Here is a 21,069-nt window from a genome sequence, read left to right as displayed (position 1 = left end):
TGTGGCGCTCACCAGCATGGCGCCAAACACGCATACGACCATCATTGGCACCAAGGCAGAAGCGACTCTCATCGCTGAAGACGACACGTCTCCATTCGTCCCTCCATTCACGCCTGTCGTGAAACCACTGGAGGTGGGCTGCACGATGTTGGGGCGTGAGCGGAAGACGGCCTAACGGTGTGCGGGACCGTAGCCCAGCTTCATGGAGACGGTTGCGAATGGTCCTCGCCGATACCCTAGGAGCAACAGTGTCCCTAATTTGCTGGGAATTGGCGGTGCGGTCCCCTACGGCACTGCGTAGGATCCTACGGTTTGGGCGTGCATCCGTGCGTCGCTGCGGTCCGGTCCCAGGTCGACGGGCACGTGCACCTTCCGCCGACCACTGGCGACAACATCGATGTACTGTGGAGACCTCACGCCCCACGTGTTGAGCAATTCGGCGGTACGTCCACCCGGCCTCCCGCATGCCCACTATACGCCCTCGCTCAAAGTCCATCAACTGCACATACGGTTCACGTCCACGCTGTCGCGGCATGCTACCAGTGTTAAAGACTGCGATGGAGCTCCGTATGCCACGGCAAACTGGCTGACACTGACGGCGGCGGTGCACAAATGCTGCGCAGCTAGCGCCATTCGACGGCCAACACCGCGGTTCCTGGTGTGTCCGCTGTGCCGTGCGTGTGATCATTGCTTGTACAGCCCTCTCGCAGTGTCCGGAGCAAGTATGGTGGGTCTGACACACCGGTGTCAATGTGTTCTTTTTTCCATTTCCCGAGTGTATTATGGCTCAAAAGATGAATGATAAACAAAATATCCTCGTGTAGGATGTATAATAATTATGTGCTATTCATGGTTTTGTGTAATAATTATGTGTCAATTATGGTTGTTCAAAGGGGAGATCTGGCAGAAAAAATACGTAATGACTTATTATAGATTAAGTGAACATTTTAGAGACTGAAACAGTAAGCCACATTATTCGGATCCGGAAACAGACAAAAAAGGAGTCTGACGACCGACGGAGTTTCGCAGCAGCAGTCAGCACTTGGACAGGTCAGCGACCGAGCAGATGGGCAATGCCTCCAACGACAAAAATGACCAGCGCAGTTCGCACATCAGTGGTCAATGGTCCAGGAACTGTCAGCACACTGAACTCACGTGCGTGACCTATTTGGCGATGCGCAGGAGGACGACAGGGCAGTGCCCAACCACGTCAACAGAGGAAAAACTAGGAAAGCCGGCAAGTGTGTCTGCCCAGCATGAGAAGCATAGATCGACGACTGAAGAGCCGGTCGCCCCCCTAGGAACTTCGCAACATTCGCAAAAACACTGAATAAATACGTCCAACAAACGGGCATTAGGCGGTCCTTTGAGTGGAGAAAGAATACATGAAGATACGTCACCTGGACCGACGTCGTACTTTGCTACAACGTCTTAGCCGCTACGCTGCTCGACAGAAGAAGATATCGGTACCGCGTCAATAGATCAATGCACAAGATGCCGTCCCAGGTGTTACTAGGAAAAATTTTGCGTGGTACTCATCCAGGTGGCTGGTGAGGAGAAAGGCACTGCGGCCTCACCAAATGGGTCACCTGTGAAAGTAGAGGTTGATGAACTCCGGAAGAAGATTCCGGGCGTGAGGGTTGCTGGTTCGATTCTGGGACGGAGCACTGCGCGCCTCGCCGTAGCCGCTTGTTATCAACACAACAAACAAATTCACAAAGAGAAAACCGCGCCGCCGCCGCAAGAGGGTCACGGGTACGGCACTGAATGAAAGAATACGCCGCCTGACGCCCCGCTGCAACACGAGCCGTCTCCGCATCAGCGGTCACCAGAACCTGCACGCTACGACTTCGGTCCGCTGCCGCGAGCTGTTGAGCCAGTTAAAACATGACGTATTACTTTGTTTGTTTAAATGGTCTTAAGTGAGAATAAACGACTGATGGTGGAATCACCAATGTTTCAGTCACAACTCACCCACTGAGCCAAGGAAGAGAGCCATTCCATCGTCCACAGAACGTCGATTTCCCTCCCGCTACTCCTGACAAAATAATGACCTCTGCTCCTCTCTGTCACTGAAGCTCAGTATCTGGTGTCAGTAAACCCCGACCCGCTACAATGGCTGACTGGCCTTCAATCACTACGAAGTATTCGTGAAGTAAGATTAATAAAATGCAAATGTATCTCGGCTCTATGGCCTCTTAAAGAACGAAAAGAATTACCTCAGGCTCCTTGGCCTTTTAACAAATCGACAATCAAATTAATAAGCAATACGGAAACATGACTTCATACAAGAACAATAGGGTACCAACTTTATCTGTAGTTGGTCACTGGTAGACAATGACAAATTATCAATTAATATTTCCTTAGTAGTTAGTGAACATGTAGTTAATCTGCATCACATGCAATTTATTATTTCCTGAGGTATCTGAAAACGCTAAACGAAATCCTCTTCAGTGTAGGCATATATTGTATATGACAGAAAAGATCATTATACCAAAAAGGAATTGTGCGGCATAAACGAAAGTTGATGGGTGTGTTGATACAACTGAAGGACGATGTTCGGTCAGATTTCGCGCCAGTCGCATACGTGTAGCGCTAGCAGTGCCACTGTGAGGAAGCAAATCAGGTTTGGTTTGAATACGCAGTGTAATGGCGTAAGTGTTAGTTAACTTTGAGACTGGACATGGTAAGTTGATTTCAAACAAAAATGGCATTAAAGCTACAAAGACGTCACTATCAACACCTCACTGAATTGTTCGCAGCTCGTGGTCTAGTGGCTAGTGTTGCTGCCTCTGGATCACAGGGTCCCAGGTTCGATTCCCAGCCGGTTCGGGGATTTTCTCCGCTCAGGAACTGGGTCTTTGTGTAGTGTGCATCGTTTCATCATCATTCGTGAAAGCGGAGAGTCTGGACTGTGTAAAGATTGAGAATTTGTACAGGTGCTGATAACCGCGCATTTGAGCGCCCCACAAACCAAATATCATCATCTCACTGAGTCTGGAAGAAGTCGTGCAATATGGCCACGAGAAATTGAATGTTCCTTCTGCGTTGTTTTAGAAAGGCAGGCTTGGCAAGGATGAAGCCACTATACAAGACTGCCGGCGGTGGTGGTCAAGAGAATGCATCTTTGCAGGAAGACCAGACTCCGGATGGCCTCATGGCATTACGAAGAGGGAAGACCATCGTGTTTGGCTAGTGGCTCTGGCGCATCCCACTGCATCTGCAACAGCAGTAGGTGAGCCAGACGAACTCTAACGTGCATTACACTGACTCCAAACCACAGCTGTTGGGGACATCAGTGGTGTAAGGCTAGAGATCGTTCGAGGACAAGTTGGAGGTGTGTTGTGTTTTCTGATAAAAAGCTGATTCTGCCTCTGTGTCAGTGATGAGTGTGTGTTGGTTGCTAGAAGAGCCTGCAACTTACCTGTGTGAGTAATAGACACGCTGGACCTAGTTCTGGAGTTATTATCTGGAGTGTGATTTCTTGTGACAGCAGGAGCACTCTCGTGATTATTCAACACACCCTGACTAAAAATCTGTGTCCAATCGTGCTCATGTGGGACATCATCGGACGGAAACTTCAGCGTTGTCCACAACCAGCAATAGTTGTCTCTGTACTGACCGACTAAGTGCTACAGGTATGGAGCTCTATCTCACAAACTGACACCTGGCACCTGCACAACACAATGCATACTTGTTTACATGCTTGCACTCAACATTATTGGGGTTTCACTTGTTAGTAAGGCGTTTCGCGTTTGCAACTGCATGTCTTGCACTTACTTTAACCTGTGATGTTGCAACATTAATCACTTGTATTTCCGAAATTTCACTATTGTATTTTTTGCAGCTTTTGTGACGGTGAGCAACTATTTAACCTGGATAACTCTAATATGGTGTCTCCGTTGACCCGCCACCATTACCTCAAACTTGAATGCGTATCATATGGTCAATAACACAACCTCCAGTTGCTCTAAACTTATTACACGAAATATGATGCCTTACAAAGTATCAGTACATTACTAAGCCTTTACAGGCATTAACATATTGATTCACGGTCATGCATCACTCTCTTAGCAGTGAATCAGCGCTCACTTATTTCTTCCTTAGGCCTACACGACTTGCAGATATTTTTACATTGTCTGTTTTTCTATGACCTGCATCTAAACAATTCATGGAGACAATACAGTAGAAACAAGTATTAAAGAACAATCAAATGGAGGAGAAAATTTATTTAAGAAATTAACTTACAAAAAGGAAAATGGTGAATTGTTTTTCAGAATCTACATCACGTCATTATTCAAAGTAAGGAGAACAGTATTTTGTTTTTTCTTATATTTTATGTGCAAACAGCCTTTGAGATAATCTTTGCCTATTAAGAAGAAAAAATTATTTTCAAATTGTATAACTTTTACTGCACAATTATTTTTAAGCATAAGACAGCTATTATATTGGTACAGAAAATGTAATAGTGAAGTCGTGCCACATTTTTGTTTGCACGCATCTTAATTATTGATTCATATAAAGATTAACGTTAAGCACAATTGCTGGTTAGATAATTCCTCAGACCAGAAGTCACTCAAAATTTTTGGAGCGTGCTTTACTTACATTTTGTGTTACGGTAAACATCGGAAAGATTACTACAATGGCTACAGAAGAAAATCATAATTTCGAGATTGACAGGGAACAAAGTTTATTCGCCAAAACATAATGGGAAAATTCAAGAATTTCAGCACACGATCTAGAATCGCGCTCTGAAAGCGACACAGAGGTTGTAATCAATGTTCATTTGTGTGTAGTTGACAGTCATACAGACAATACTTTGTGTAATGTTTCATGTGATGTTAACGTTCCGATGGGTTACACTTCATGTGAATCTAATGGACAAATAATTAATCAGCCAATTAAGCTAGTTACACAACTGTTACGAAGCTTTTGAGCCCGAGGAAAGTATAAAACAACAAACTAGCTTCAAAGCAATGGAAAAAATACAATGCCGCAATTGAAAAACAGTCCAAAGATTTAACAAAATGGACACCTAATTTTAACAATATAGCACTATATTACAATACTTTAACAGTCGAAATGTCACTACTAAAGGCGACCTATCGTGATCGTGCTCAAGCTGTACATTCGTTGTCTAAGAAACAAATGTAATTAAAATATACTGTACAAAAATTAGAAGAAGTTGATGCTTTTGAGGAAGAGCAGGGCGCCAAGGTACAGAAACAATTTGATGATTAATACAAGTACGTCGTAAACGATTTTTCCTAAGTGCTGTGACACAAGATCGTAGAATTTAATAGCATACTTGATTCACAATTAGAAAGTGTGATAAATGAATATGTCACAGCTGCAGTGTCCGAAAAAGACAATTCTGGAGAATCAGTAAAGCCAGAATTGTTGTTGTTGTTGTGGTCTTCAGTTCCGAGACTGGTTTGATGCAGCTCTCCATGCTACTCTATCCTGTGCAAGCTTCTTCATCTCCCGGTACCTACGGCAACCTACATCCTTCTGAATCTGCTTGGTGTATTCATCTCTTGGTTTCCCTTTACGATTTTTACCCTCCACGCTGCCCTCCAATACTAAATTGGTGATCCCTTGATGCCTCAGAACATGTCCTACCAACCGATCCCTTCTTCTGGTCAAGTTGTGCCACAAACTTCTCTTCTCCCCAATCCTATTCAATACTTCCTCATTAGTTCTGTGATCTACACTCTAATCTTCAGCATTCTTCTGTAGCACCACATTTCGAAAGCTTCCATTCTCTTCGTGTCCAAACTATTTATCGTCCATGTTTCACTTCCATACATGGCTACACTCCATACAAATACTTTCAGAAATGACTTCCTGACACTTAAATCTATACTCTATGTTAACAAATTTCTCTTCTTCAGAAACGCTTTCCTTGCCATTGCCAGTCTACATTTTATATCCTCCCTACTTCGACCATCATCAGTTATTTTGCTCCCCAAATAGCAAAACTCCTTTACTACTTTAAGTGTCTCATTTCCTAATCTAATTCCCTCAGCATGGTCAATCTTTCGTTAATTACACGTAACCTCAACCACAGCAAGGAAAACCCCTCTGTCATGCCTCTGGATACGAGGGTCCTCAATTCGCCTCTAGCTAACGGATACAATAGCGACAAAACTACTTGATGCAAAACGCCAAACGCATCAGCGTGTAGCTCAAAGTGCGCCAACAACCATAATAACCATTCAGTTTGCTCGAGTCGGTCTATAACTAATTCTGTGATGTCCCGAAAGAGATGCTCCAGAGGATTAGGCAATTTAGCAAACGCTGCGTCTAATCTCTCGGGAGACATAAGTGCATTATTCCCGGGCTGGCTCGCGTGTCCCCCTGAAGACAGCAAGTCCTGCTCCCCAGTTCTCTTCCCAACAAGCTCTAAACATGTAATCTTCAACTGCAACTTAAATCCGCTATCCGGTTGGTTAAATGTACACTACTGCCGATTAAAATTGATACAACAAGAAGAAATGCAGATGATTAACGGGAATTCATTGGACAAATATATTATACTAGAACTGACATGTGATTACATTTTCACGCAGTTTGGGTGCATAGGTACTGAGAAATCAGGCCGGCCGGAGTGGCCTATCGTTTCTAGGCACTACAGTCTGGAACCGCGCAACCGCTACGGTCGCAGGCTCGAACCCTGCCTCGGGCGTGGACGTGTGTTAGGTCCATAGATTAGTTAGGTTTAAGTAGTTCTAAGATCTAGGTGACTTAAGACCACAGCAGTTAAGTCCCATAGGCTCAGAGTCATTTGAACCATTTGAGAAATCATTACCCAGAACAACCACCTCTGGCGGTAATAACTGCCTTGATACGCCTGGGCATTGAGTCAAACAGAGTTTGGATGGCGTGTACAGGTACAGCTGCCCACGCACCTTCAACAAGATACCACAGTTCATCAAGACTAGTGAGTGGCGTTTTGTGACGAGCCAGTTGCTCGGCCACCATTGACCAGACGTTTTCAATTGGTGAGATATCTGGAGAATGTGCTGCCCAGGGCAGCAGTGGAACATTTTCTGTATGCAGAAAGGCCCGTACAGGTCCTGTAACATGCGTTCGTGCATTATCCTGCTGAAAAGTAGGGTTTCGCAGGGACTGAATGAAGGGAAGAGCCACGGGTCGTAACACTTCTGAAATGTAACGTCAACTGCTGAAAGTGCCGTCAGTGCGAACAAGAGGTGACTGAGACGTGTAACCAATGGCACCCCATGCCATCACGCCAGGTGATATGCCAGTATAGCGCTGACGAATACACGCTTCCCATGTGAGTTCACAGCGATGTCGCCAAACACGGATGCGACCATCATGATGCAGTAAACAGAACCTAGATTCATCCGAAGAAAATGACGTTTTGCATTTCGTGCACCGATGTTCGTCGTTGAGTACACCATCGCAGGCGCTCCTGTCTGTGATGCAGCGTCAAGTGTAACCGCAGCCATGGTCTCCGAGGTGATAGTCCATGCTGCTGCAAACGTCGTCGAACTGTTAGTGCAGATGATTGTCGTCTTGCAAACGTCCCCTGTTGGCTCAGGGAAAGAGACGTGGCTACACGATTCGTTACAGTTATAAGGATAATGTGCCTCTCATCTCGACTGCTAGTGATACGAGGCCGTTGGGATCCAGTACGGCGTTCCGTACTACCTCCCTGAATCCACCAATTCCATATTCTGCTAACAGTCATTGGATCTCGACCAACGCGAGCAGCAATGTCGCGATACGATAAACCGCAATCGCGATAGGCTATAATCCGACCTTTATCAAAGTCGGTAACGTGATGGTACGCATTTCTCCTCATTACACGAGGCATCACAGCAACGTTTCACCAGGCAACGTCGGTCAACTGCTGATTGTGTAAGAGATATTGGTTGGTAATTTTCCTCATGTCAGCACGTTGTAGGTGTTTCCAACCTTGTGTGAATGCTCTGAAAAGCTTATCATTTGCCTATCACAGCATGTTTTTCCTGTCGGTTAAATTTCGCTTCTGTAGCACGTCATCTTCTTGGTGTAGCAGTTCTACTGGGCAGTAGTGTATTAACTGTGCCCGCACCCTCTTTAACTGCCGCTGGGCTGAGTGCCCTTCAAACATCCAACGCTGTCCTCAAGACCCCTAATAGCCTTACACAGAAACTGCATGGCTGCTTCTGTCTCACTCACAACATCCTGCGTGACGTCACCCGGCTGAAGAACGGTAGCACGCAACCGTCGGTAGGCTGACGCCTTCTCGACAGCTCGTAAATGAGGTGGTCTTTCCTCAACAGGCCGATCCCCGGGCACTGCCTGACCGCCATTAGAATTGGTCACCTGAAACAACCAAATAGCGAAGACAAATATCGTGTAACACTGAGTTACAATTCGAACCAACGGTAACTGTAAAGGCAATACTACAATCATAACCACGCTCTGCTACCACTGACATGGGGGACTTAGAAAAGGCAGGATTCGGTGTGGACGGGGCCTTACTCCGTTACCGTAGGTTGCCCTTTTTTTTAAAAAAAAAAAAATATCACATCCACTTTATTTGCAAACAGTTAGAAAAGAGGTTGACAATAAGGAATAATTATCAAAATTTGACTATTAGGAAACAATGTCTAATAAAAAATTCTTAAGCAAATAGCACTAACAGCTGAAGGCCTTATTCACCAGAAATTCAAATTACTTATCAGATGAAAGCCCCAATTGTAATAACTCGAAATAGAAATATTTTTAAAAAACAATCGTAACAATCTGATCAAACCAAGAGAGAAGTGGACCTCAGACAGTGCTCCAAGGATCGAACTGGGAAAGTCGCTCAACTTCGTAACTGATGAGACAGCCAGCCAAGAGTTGTATTCACTTAACTGGATGGCAAATCAAAATAGTGACAGTTTAATCGCATGCCAACACTATTGCAAAATCTACCTAACGTCTGGTAAACAACACAATGACGGAAAACCAAGGCGGAACTGGCGGACAGCACTGCGTCTTCAGAATTTGGTGCTACATCCAGAAACAGAAGGAACCACTGTGACCAAGGTAGTCCAAAAGAACAAAATATCCAAACCACAATCAATGAGGCTGTCGAACTACGCGCCTTACCGGACAGCAGCAGCGAGGCGAGGAAAGGTAAACTGCCGCGAAAATACGCTAACCTCCAGGGCAGGTAACCGGGGCGCTAGCAGCCACTAGGCAGAAAAATACCGCTGATTGAACTTCATCAATACACACAAGGAATTCAATGATTAATAAAAAGAAGTGGAAGATGGCTCTTTAATTTCACCAACTCCAAACACTCCATTCATTGCTCTTTGTCTCAGCGACCCTGTAAGCAGCAAAGTGCGAACAAATGGTGTGATCTCAAAATAGTGGAGGTTTCACTACGGCGTTAATATTCACTCAGCCCAACTCAGTTCAGCTCAAACGTGGAAAATGAGGTTGTGAACCTCGCAACTACAGCCCCTAAAGCCGGCAGTGCGTGCGTTTTACCAGCAGTCCCGACACGTCCCCACACTGCCGCTCTGTTCCAACCGAACTACCCAACACACTCTGACCCGGTAACACTTGACGCCCTTCCAAAGATACTACTGGGGTTCTAGGTATCGATTACCGCTGCTGCTGCCACTCATTGACAGACAATGCTAGCAAACGTAGTGGCGCCAGGTAACACGAGAAGAAAACGAGACGCCACTATCACTATTACACGATGCCAACGTACCAACAGCCAACTAGAGCCGCAACACGGCTCACATAATAACAATATGAAAGAGCCTTTGTAACTAAATACTGGTCAGTATGTCACCAGCAAAGGCTTAGGAAACAGGTATTCAATCCTGAACCATTTCGTACTACGCAGGATAGCCTTCGCCAGTATTTTGAGAAGTATTTAGACAAAAGTCGTTAACTGGACGAGCTAATTTTTCACAAATAATGCGTCAGTGAGCAACAATTGAAGCAGGACGGTGCTGCCATTGATAGGCCGCAATTAAAGCAGCAGTAAATACATATTGCATGCATTGTCAGTAGCAGAACTTCCTTTCATTCTAAAGATTATTGCACGAATTTAGTTGTCTTACAAAGAATTATCGCATTGCACATCCCATACTGGCACTAAAATACCGATTCATGGTCATGCACCCGCAGTGAATCGGCCATCACTGATTACGTCAATTTCTTCTTGAGCTCAAATCCTTAAAATAATTCCATTTTATCTTCTTGCCTCTAATGAAATTATTAGCCTCAAATCTTTTGTCTGAAGTGAAAGAGGAATTACGGAATATGGCGTACTCCCTTATTTTTAATGACGGATTTTTCCCTGTCGCAAGAATATTTTATTCTCCTTATATCTGTGGAATCCTGAAAACAATTGACCATTCTACTTATGGAATAACTATTCTGAAATATAATGCATCACATTGCCTTTGTTGGTCAGTTTCGGTTAAAGAATTGCGGAATTTATTGCGGGGCTTCGTGGAATATTCCTGCTTTACCTCCTGTAGTTTCACGAAATTTCGATAGCCGGCGGCGCTATATGAACCCTTCAAATTGTCGTCTGTAACAGATGGGCGTTCCAAGCGAAGTTCCTTTTGCTGAAGGCCAGAGTATAACTCCTACAGTGTCGGAACGCGCAGTCACACTCATCTGAAATGATCGAAAGATCAAACACCTCGCTGCTCAACTTGACGTCTCTGTTGGTATTGTTGACTTAATTGCCCACCAGCGGGGTACTTAAAGGAGTGTACCCGCTGGGTTCTTCACCACCTAAACGAAGACCATAAAGAGCACTGGAGGACCATCTGCGCGGAATTGCTTGCACATTACGTGCCTCATTGTGACAATTTTTATCGCCACAGGCAATGAAACATGAGTTCATCAGTTCGAAAACAAAACGGTAATTCACTGATTGGTGCCACACCACTTCTCCTCCGAAGCAAAATTCAGAACCTTAGTCAGCCGATAAACTCATGCCGACGATCTTCTGGGACTCTGAAGCGGTTATAGTGTTTGATGGACTCCCTCAGTGTAACGATCGATTCTGAAGTGTGTTGTGCTACCGTCAAGAAACTGAAGGAACGACTTTCGCGTGTCCGTCGTCACAAAAATGCAAACGAACCTCTCCTCCTCCAACCCAACGGAAAGCCTCACACAAGTCTGCAAACCCGAGAGGAGCTCACAAAACTTTATTGGACTGTTCTTCCCCATCCACCCTACAGCCTATGACATGCAACTCCGACATCCATCTATTTGGTCCTATGAAGGATGCACTTCGTGAAAAGCATAGTGTGTATGTATGATAGGAAAATCATTAAGGCTGCAAGATGTTGGCTTCAACATTAACCAGTGCAGTGTTACGATGCATGTGTAAAGCGCAGCCGACAATCCCCCCCCCCTCCCCCACCCCTGCTTATGCTGAAAAATAGGCATTTGTAGCCAAAATGAGCAGGGAATAATAAGGTTTATAGGAATCCTGAGTAAAAAAAAACTGAATAAAGCCAACCTGCTTTCAGAAAAAATTGTCTTGTATTACTTATTAAACACCTGTATCTCATCTCACAGCACTATGGTTTTCATGGGATCTCATTATTCAGTACAACGCAAACGATTATCTTGTACACCCACGCATGTCAAAATTCCTATTACTAACTCCTGATCTAATCTTTCCTACTCTCAGTTACTAATGATTACATTCATCTTTATTGTCAAACAGCATGCTCCATGACTCGTCCTCATCGTCACTGTTTAATATCTCTACTGCTTTGTACTAAGTTCCTACTAACAAAACCGCCGGATTTCCTGAATCCAAAACGTAACTTATCTCTTGGTTTTTCCCTTAGTTCGCCGTTCGAACTTTCATCTCTATTGAGATCATCATTTCTACATCTACATGACTACTCTGCAATTCACATTTAAGTGCTTGGCAGAGGATTCATCGAACCACAATCATACTATCTCTCTACTATTCCACTCCCGAACAGCGAGCGGGAAAAACGAACACCTAAACCTATCTGTTCGAGCTCTGATTTCTCTTATTTTATTTTGATGATCATTCCTACCTATGTAGGTTGGGCTCAACAAAATATTTTCACATTCGGAAGAGAAAGTTGGTGACTGAAATTTCGTAAAAAGGTCTCGCCGCGACGAAAAACGTCTATGCTTTAATGACTTTCATCCCAACTCGTGTGTCATATCTGCCACACTCTCTCCCATATAACGTGATAATACAAAACGAGCTGCCATTTTTTGCACCCTTTCGATGTCCTCCGTCAATCCCAACTGGTAAGGATCCCACACCGCGCAGCAATATTTTAACAGAGGACGAACGAGTGTAGCTGTCTCTTTAGTGGACTTGTTGCATCTTCTAAGTGTCCTGCGAATGAAACGCAACCTTTGGCTCGCCTTCCCGACAATATTATCTATGTGGTCCTTCCAACTGAAGTTGTTCGTAATTTTAACACCCAGGTACTTAGTTGAATTGACAGCCTTGAGAATTGTACTATTTATCGAGTAATCGAATTCCAACGGATTTCTTTTGGAACTCATGTGAATCATCTCACACTTCTCGTTATTTAGCGTCAACTGCCACCTGACACACCATACAGCAATCTTTTCTAAATCGCTTTGCAACTGATACTGGTCTTCGGATGACCTTACTAGACGGTAAATTACAGCATCATCTGCGAACAATCTAAGATAACTGCTCAGATTGTCACCCATGTCATTTATATAGATCAGGAACAGCAGAGGTCCCAGGACGCTTCCCTGGGGAACACCTGATATCACTTCAGTTTTACTCGATGATTTGCCGTCTTACTACGAACTGCGACCTTCCTGACAAGAAATCACGAATCCAGTCGCACAACTGACACGATACCCCATATCTCCGTAGCTTAATTAGAAGTCGGTTGTGAGGAACGGTGTCAAAAGCTTTCCGGAAATCTAGAAATACGGAATCAACTTGAGATCCCCTGTCTATAGCGGCCATTACTTCGTGCGAATAAAAAGCTAGCTGCGTTGCACAAGAGCGATGTTTTCTGAAGCCATGCTGATTACTTGTCAATAGATCGTTCCCTTCGAGGTGATTCATAATGTTTGAATACAGTATATGCTCCAAAACCCTACTGCAAACCGACGTCAATGATATAGGTCTGTGGTTAAATGGATTATTCCTACTACCGTTCTTGAACACTGGTGCGACCTGCGCAATTTTCCAATCTGTAGGTACAGATCTATTGGTGAGCGAGCGGTTGTATATGAGTGCTAAGTAGGGAGCTATAGTATCAGCGTAATCTGAAAGGAACCTAATCGGTATACAATCTGGACCTGAAGACTTGCCTGTATCAAGCGATTTGAGTTGCTTCGCAACCCCTAAGGTATCTACTTCTAAGAAACTCATGCTAGCAGATGTTAGTGTTTCAAATTCTGGAATATTCCATTCGTCTTCCCTGGTGAAGGAATTTCGGAAAACTGCGTTCAATAACTTCGCTTTAGCGGCACAGTCGTCGGTAACAGTACCATCGGCACTGCGCAGCGAAGGTATTGACTGCGTCTTGCCGCTTGTGTACTTTACATACGACCAGAATTTCTTCGGATTTTCTACCAAATTTCGAGACAATGTTTCGCTGTGGAACCTATTAAAGGCATCTCGCATCGAAGTATGTGCCAAATTTCGCGCGTCTGTGAATTTTAGCCCATCTTCGGGATTTCGCGTTCTTCTGAACTTCGCATGCTTTTTCCGTTGCCTCTGCAACAGCGTTCGGACCTTTGTGTACCACGGGGGATCCGTTCCATCTCTTACCAATTTATGAGGTATGAATATCTCAATTGCTGTTGCTACTATATCTTTGAATTTGAGCCACATCTCGTCTACATTTGCATAGACAGTTCGGAAGGAATGGAAATTGTCTTTTAGGAAGGCTTCTAGTGACACTTTATCCGCTTTTTTAAATAAAATTATTTTGCGTTTGTTTCTGATGGATTTGGAAGAAACTGTATTGAACCTAGCTACAACAACTTTGTGATCACTAATCCATGTGTCAGTTATGATGCTCTCTATCAGCTCTGGATTGTTTGTGGCTAAGAGGTCAAGTGTGTTTTCGCAACCATTTACAATTCGCGTGGTTTCGTGGACTAACTGCTCGAAATAATTTTCGGAGAAAGCATTTAGGACAATCTCGGAAGACGTTTTCTACCTACCAACGGTTTTGAACAAGTATTTTTGCCAACATACCGAGGGTAGGTTGAAGTCCCCACCAACTATAACCGTATGAGTGGGGTATTATTTGTTACGAGACTCAAACTTTCTCTGAACTGTTCCGCAACTGTATCATCGGAGTCTGGGGGTCGGTAGAAGGAGCCAATTATTAACTTAATTCGGCTGTTAAGTATAACCTCCACCCATACCAATTCGCACGGAGTATCTACTTCGACTTCACTACAAGATAATTTTCCGCTGGTAATACTAACATCGCCTTTGTCCATTCTTTTGTGTGGAGGAACACAGCAAAAGTTTCCCAGTCTCTATTAATGTGTTTCATCCTGAGTATTTATAGTTAACTTCCTCACCCTCAGGTCAAACATCTTCCCAATCATCGTCATCCTCACAAAAGTCTTCACACTATCTTCTGTGACTACTTCATTTGACGCATCAGCCTTTTGAACTCCTGATGCTACAAATAGCTCAATCTCTCTTCCATCTATTTTCAGTTCTTCTTCAACTGTTTCCATTAATCGTGTTATTGTCTTGGTCTCAGTATACTCCCTTCACTAGCCAACACGACGCGTAACATTCCAAAGCTGTCGTTGCCCAAGTTCCGTTGATTGGCGATAACGGTTAACTCAAATTTTTCCAATTTCAATGTGCTCTGGCACTTTGCTCTGACACATACTTCTATTTGAAGTACAGCACCAACTTATAGAATTCGACGAAGCCAAAGCCAACAATTGCTTTCTAAGTCAGGTTCCATATAGTCAGAAGATTGGCACTAAATGTATATTATGACACACGAATTCGGCGATGACTTCCTCCTTTACTCCCTTGCACTTTCTTTGTATTGCACCTCATATTCTCGTCTCTGTAACTCAAACATCTGTCACTTCTTATCTTTATCGCACATATCATATAGATTCTTATCAAGTACCGAAATCTGGCTGTCTGAATCCAGAAACACGGTACAGTTGTATCTCCTAATGTCACATCAGTCACTGGGAATGCATTGTCTTCTGTTGTCGAACTGAGTGACACATTCTGATAGTACCAGGAGCTGGCTGCCTGAGCCCAGAAACATCTCCCAGCAACGCATCAATCAGTCGGTAAATAATGTCTCCCGCTGTGTTTTCAAACTGAGTGACACTATCTGATACTTTATTTTTTAGGTATTTGTAATCAACAATGAGGCTCCTAGAAATCGAATTCTGTCCAATGGCTAAGTCAGTGCCTCAGCTGCTAGTGTCTCGTCTCATATTCTCCTCTTAGTATTTCCTCGTGGATTCCTCTACGATTTCTGCACTCATCTCAAGTCATCACGTCCCTCATAATTTCGTCTCTCATCCGCCTGATACAGCAGCACCTACGAACCATGAGTGATATTGTGCCATTTGTTTACATTTCTGCAGAACAAATGCCTCCCTCACTTTCTGCATTGGGTGGTCCATGGTGCGGTAGCCTGTAATGGGTTTGTACAATGCGCATCGGTTCTCTAACATCAACTTCAGGATCATAACCAAGTTCCTTAAGTAAAAATAACAGGCCTGCATCATTTATCCCATTATCAGCCAACGTAATATCTTTTTGAATCCTTTTTGGAAACTGTTTGGCAGACCAGTATTAGCTCTTTCTGCTGAAACAGCGCATCCGAAAACTGCTATTTTCACCATTTCACTTATTAGTTCTACAAAACTGAAAATTCCCAGGTTCACGAGCTCCTGCTTCTCTTGCGCCCAAAATTCGTGCACAAACGCCTGTTTAATTTTCTCGTAAGTCCTCCACTTTGCTGCGATCACTATTACCCTGGTGGCTGACTCTTCCTAAGGAAGTGCACAATTAAAATAGACTGTGTCAGGCAGACTATGACCTCGGAAGTCTGTGCTGGAACTGCTCGATGCAAATTTTCTGATGTACCTAGTTCATTCTGTCTGGGAATAGCGCGTAATTCTGTACTGGAACAAAACGTTTTCTAATTTTGTCCTCTTTTACTTCCTGATATCCTATTCCTACTAGAACTGCTGTCTGTACATTCACCACTGGTGGTACAAGATCACCACGTGTATGATAGTCTCCCATTTAACTTATGTAATTCCTGCTCTTCATTCTGCATGTCTTTTCCACTCATTAACGTCTCTCCAATCCTCATACAATTCCGAGGCCACTATTATATTCTCTCTCTCTCTAAACAATTCTACCCGCACTTCTAGATTACGAATGTTGATGTCGGCCTTCACTTTTTTAAATTTGAACAACACTCTTATTTCCTCCTGAGCTTTTAAGTTTACAGGAACAATCCTTTCTTAAACTGCATTACTATGTAACAATTGCTCTAGCTATTTGTTGACCTGGGTTACGTCATCTGTTACCTTGTATTTCCGTTCTTTAATGATATCAACATCCTTGCGTAATTTATCAGATGAGCCCTTCACTTCTTTAGCTAGCATACTTAACTTACTGTCGCAAACGCTGATTTACTCCTTAGTTACCTGTTTCGTCTTCTCATCGAATGTGGACCTTTTACCGCTACTCAAGTTTCCTGAAGTATTTAGTATTGTCCTTTAACTATTCTTTAGTCTTTTCGTACCATGCATCATTCTTCTCATCTTGCTGTTTATTGATCATTGTGAGAGCTGCAAAATTCTCTTTTGTATTTCAAAAAAGTTTTTCCGCCTTTTTATAACGCGCTTTGTTTTCGTATAGATGCTTATTTTCGAATGCTATTTCGACTAAGAAAGACCGGACCTCAAAAGGCGGTGGTAAAGAAGGAGCTGACATATCATCGTTAACACATTGTATTATATCCTCGCTACCAGTAGCCAGAGATTTCCACTGCCTCTGACACAGTCACATTCTCCTCACACAACGACCCAACTTAGTATTGTACCTTGGTACTCGGGAAGTTATTTAATTCAGTATCTGAGTCTACCAATCCTGGAAATTTACTTGAACCCTAGCGCCTTTGTGTTAGTAGAATGTTCTGTCTGGCGCCATTGAGCTAGCAGACTGTTCTGTCTGGCGCCACTGGCTCAGGTGTACTATCGACTATCCCTCTTGCGTCCCCGTTGCCAATATCTATGAGGAAGAGTTGGTACCTCTGGATTGTGCCCTTAGAAAGTATCTGCTTTCCGATGTGTATACGGGGTTTGCTGGCCCGGAAAAGAGGCATGAAGTTTGGGGTTTGGCGGTATTGTCTTGACAAGAGGTGGTCACGAGGTCCGAGCGACCGAAACCACGAACTGCGCAAGGAGGGATTGCGCAGTAAGTAGATAGCGGAGTACTTCACTGGTGTCAGCGTCGACTACAAGAAGCGGGCCGATATCCCCGCAGTTGGTTGGCAACATTCGTGTCGGACGACCGCTCGTGGCCTGGCTGACCTCTTCTACCTGGCTTTCATCGGCACCACTGAGTAACTGCTGTGACCCACTGTGGATCCATGGAACTGCTTGCTGATAAAGGGGAGCAACATTCTGTAATTCTCATGGTGATCTGTGCCATTGTCTACTTGCCCTCCTTATTTTCTGATTTGTACCCGACCCTCAGTTTGCTCTGCCGATTCTTTGGTCGTAAACACGGCCCATAGTCTTGTACTAAGACACTAGTTGTCGTTTGCAAAATTTGCCCCGCTATTATATTGTCTTTCCTTTCTGGTTTGTGCCCGACCATTAATGGTCTAATGAATCAGCTCCTGGTCATAAATACAGCTGGAACAATTGTAGAAGGCACAGGTTGCCGTTAAACAAAAGAGGGACCTTGTGGTTAGATTTAGATGTCAACCGGTTCAATTCTTTGATTGTAATTGCTTTTCTCAGTCATTAGTTACAATCTGAACAACCTGTTGTATTAAGCTGTTCGTTGTTGTGTTTGAAAGTCTAGGTCATTATTAGTGTATTTTAGCTGGATCGCGTGGTTCCGCCGAGTGAGTTCTCATGTTTCATCAGAGCGGTCTTAATAACTGACAATCAGTTTAATTTCCAAAATATTAACAGCCAACTGTCACCAGGGCTTTAGTCAAAATAAAATTGTCAGAAGGGACGGGTTGGGTTCCAGTCGCACCTTGGTTGCCGACTGAAATTAAGTGGTTGGTTGCTTTGAAGTAAACCTTATCATTGTCATATTGTTTCCTAATCTGTTTAACCTCTAAGCACAGGTGCGCATCTTAACCCCGAACCTTTCGACATACAGCTTTCAATTTAAAAGTTACGTCATCTGTTTTGACTAACTGAATCACTCTTGTCATCAATGATGCTAATCTACTTTTGACGTATTGGTATTTAATAAGACAGTCTGTGTCCAGCGCGGTAGTAAACACCGCTGTTTCACCCGATAATGGGCGGGCTGCAGGTCCGGCCGTCGTGTAATCATCATATTGTTTGCTGTTTTGCAATACAGCACTTCACATTTCTTTATTTCTTTTGCATGGATTATTCAACTTAAGGTTTAAAGACAAAAGAATTTTCAAATTTGTTCATTTTGTTAAAGAAAATTTTATTGTTATATAAACAGGTTGTGTGAAAAGAACATTGTATTGAGGGGTCCTCCCTTCCACGTTTTCCTTAATTCCATACATCATTGCTCTCACGACCCTCTGTAACCTTACTGCTCTCCACCTCCGTATAAACTTCAAGGTTTACATTTATAGATGGACCAGCTTCTTCCCTAACGATTATACTCATCTTTTGTAAAATACGTGCACAAGCACAGATTAACCTTGGCACAACTACTGTTGCAAATCAAACATTTCGCTGCAATAACCAAATTTCTGAACTACACACGACATGAAACACAGCAAAAAATCTACCAAAAAACAAAAACATATTTAAATATTTCCCCACAAAGTTATTTTCGAAAATCAGGACGATGCCAGACCCTACTCACCAGCCTTTGCTGTAAGACAAGAAGAAATTAGCACAGCACAAGCAACTTATAATTAATTTACATTCTTGAAGTTATTTTATTATTATGCTGCTCGTCTATAATTTTACAGTTAGGAATGTAATCAATAAGCAGATGATTTAAAGAGAAAGATTCGTTGATCTAAAAGTTTTACTAAATAAATTAGTGGGTTCTAGAAACTTCCTGGCAGATTAAAATTGTGTGCTGGACCGAGACTCGAACTAGGGACCTTTGCGTTTCGCGGGCAGGAAGTTTCATATGAGTGTACAAACCGCTGCAGAGTGAAAATTTCATACCATACGGTTCCAGGATTCAAAAACCCTCGTTACAGCCTATAAAGTGATTGCGTAAAGCCGGCCGCGGTGGTCTCGCGGTTCTAAGCTCGCAGTCTGGAACCGTGCGACTGCTACGGTCGCAGGTTCGAATCCTGCCTCGGGCATGGATATGAGTGATGTCCTTAGGTTAGTTACGTTTAAGTAGTTCTAGGGGACTGATGACGACAGCAGTTGAGTCCCATAGTGCTCAGAGCCATTTTTTTGATTGCGTAAATCAGAAGATCGAGGGATTTATCTTGGCAAGATCGTCAAATTTGTTTGTGAGGTGTCAGCAGTCGGTAACCTCTTATTAATTAAATTTCTAGGGGTGACCCTAGAAAGCGTAAGTATGAGGTCCACACAGAACAACGTTATATTACTAAAGGGAATCTCATCTAACTACAAAGAAAAGTAGCTGTTACTATAACGATTTGGCTTATTGCCATAGGTCATATGATTTATATCTATATCTACACCTACACAGATACTCCTCAAACCACAGTATGGTGCGTGACGGAGGGTACATTTCCTTTCCTGTTCCACTAGCAAATATAGTGAGGGAAAAACAACTGTGTCTGTGCCTTCGTATGAGCTCTAATTTTTCGTGGTCCTTGCGCGCAATGTATGTTGGCGGCAGTAAAATCGTACGGCAGTTAGCTTCAAAGGACGGTTCTCTAAATATTCTCAAGAGTGTTTTTCAGAAAGCACGTCACCTTCCCTCCAGGGAAGCATCTCCGTAATGCTTATGCATTGTTCGAACATACCAGTAACTAATCTAGCAGCCTGCATCTGAATTGCTTCAATGCCTTCCTTCAACTCGACCTGGTACGGATCCCAAAGACTCGAGCACTACTCAAGAATAGGTCGCATCAACGTCCCATATGCAGTCTGATTTACAGGTAAACCACTCTTTTCTAAAATTCTTCCAATAAACCGCAGTCGACCAGTAGCCTTTTCCACAGTTGTCACATACTTGTTCCATTTCATATTATTTCGCAACTTTACGCCCAGATATTTAAACGACTTGACTGTTTCACGCAGGACACTGCTAAAACCAAACATAGCAGGTTTGTTATTCCCACTCATCTGCGCTAATTTACCCACTGATTTAAGCCTCTAAACATTTAATGGGAGTCCAATAGCTTGCAATTTTAGCTGCGCCTTGGTGCAGGAGGGAGTTCTACATCTACATGGATACTCTGAAAATCACATTTAAGTGCCTGGCAGAGGGGTTGTCGAACCACCTTCTCAATTCTCTATTATTCCAATCTCGTACAGCGCGCGGAAAGAACTAACACCTATATCTCATTTTATCGTGGTGATCGTTTCTCCCTATGTAGGTCGGTGTCAAAATATTTTCGCAATGGGAGGAGAAAGTTTGTGATTGGAATTTCGTGGGAAGATTCCGTCGCAAGGAAAAACGCCTTTCTTTTAATGATGTCCAGCCCAAATCTTGTATCATTTCAGTGACACTCTCTCCCATTCAATGTTACTTATAATCCGTCTTGATTGCAAAAATGTTTATTCACATGAACGCTTTCGGTTCCTCTAGAACATCTTCAGATCTGAAATGATAATGCTACTAATTTACTATTTCACAAATGGAAATCTATTTCATCCTATCCGATCAACATCAAATGCACCAGAACG

The sequence above is a fragment of the Schistocerca gregaria genome, chromosome 2 (genome assembly GCF_023897955.1).
Source record: "Schistocerca gregaria isolate iqSchGreg1 chromosome 2, iqSchGreg1.2, whole genome shotgun sequence".
Classification (NCBI taxonomy): Eukaryota; Metazoa; Arthropoda; class Insecta; order Orthoptera; family Acrididae; genus Schistocerca; species Schistocerca gregaria.
This window is presented reverse-complemented; position numbering follows the sequence as displayed.